This window comes from Myotis davidii, unplaced genomic scaffold, assembly GCF_000327345.1.
Source record: "Myotis davidii unplaced genomic scaffold, ASM32734v1 scaffold2091, whole genome shotgun sequence".
Lineage (NCBI taxonomy): Eukaryota > Metazoa > Chordata > Mammalia > Chiroptera > Vespertilionidae > Myotis > Myotis davidii.
The window spans coordinates 4,336-5,764 of NW_006282603.1; positions in this window are offsets into that span (position 1 = coordinate 4,336).

The following is a 1,429-nucleotide window of genomic DNA, read 5'->3' on the forward strand; positions in this document are numbered from 1 at the left end:
GACATCCATAAAACATATTTTTATGGCTGTCAGAGAGGAAGGGAGAGGGAGGGAGATGAGGAACACCCATGATGAGGGGGCTGGAGGCAGGCTAGAGAGGTCAGTGGAGGGGAAAAGGGGACCCATATAATACTTTCAACAATAAAGTTTAAAAAAAAAAATCAATGATGAGAGAGAATCATGGATCGGCTGCCTCCTGCACGCCCCCCACTGGGGATCGAGCCCGGTACCCTGGGCCTGTGCCCTGACCGGGAATCGAACCCTGACCTGGTTCCTAGGTCGATGCCCAACGATTGAGCCACGATGGCTGGGCAACCTCCTACCTGTTTTTTTGTTATGGCTCCTTATCCGAGGATATTTTTCCGTTGACGTTTCAGAGAGAGGGGAAGGGATGGAGAGAGGGAGGGGAAGAGAGAGAGAGGAACAGCGATGTGAGAGTGGCCATCGCCTGGCTGCCTCCCGCATGTGCCCCGCTCTGGGCCGGGGATCGAACCTGGGACCTTTCGGTTTCCAGGCTGACGATCTAACCACTGAACCACTGGCCGGGGCGCTCTCCTAACTCTTAGGAGGAGTTTCCAGAGGTGACAATGTGTGAAGGGTCTGAACCTCACAGTCCAAACACGCCTCCTCGCCCTGGCCTGTGTGGCTCAGTGGGTAGAGCATCGGCCTGCGGACCAAAGGGACCCGGGGTCGATTCCGGTTAAGGGCACGGACCTGGGTGGCGGGCTCCTCCCTGGCCCCGGGCCCTGGTCTGGGCATGTGCAGGAGGCAACCCATCGAGGTGTCTCTCTCACATCCATGTTCCTCTCTGCCTCTCCCTCTCTCTTCCGCTTTACCTAAAAATCAATGGGGAAATATCCCCGGGGGAGAGGATTAGCAAACAAACAGAAAAGCCCGCCTCCCATGGTGCGGGTGGAGCAGAGAAATCCTCCAGGCATCCCAGGAAGGGTCCCTGTGCAAGGGCCAGGCAGAGGCCCCGCCCGCATCCCTGGACCCCATCCTCCCGGCCCAGAGGGTAGTGTGTGAGCATCCGGGCCCTGATTTGGGCATGACCTCCATTGCACCCGGGCGGGACCTCACCTCCGACCCGCAGCTCCTGTCCAAGCCCGAGCGGCCATGGCCTCCGTCTCCGCTGCCCGGCCCGCCTGGGAAATCACGGAGGGACCCTAGCTCCTAGGCCTGATGCCAGCGCAAATTCTAACCGCGGCCCTGTGGCCACCGAGCTGCCCCAGTTTCCATCTGTTCGCCTTACGGTGTTTTAAAAAAATAATAATGTTAGCCCTGGCTGGGGTGGTTCAGTGGATAGAGCGTCGGCCTGCGGACTGAAAGGTCCCGGGTTCGATTCTGGTCAAGGGCATGTACCTCAGTGGCAGGCACATCCCCAGTAGGAGGCGTGCAGGAGGCAGCTGATCGATGTTTCTCTCTCATC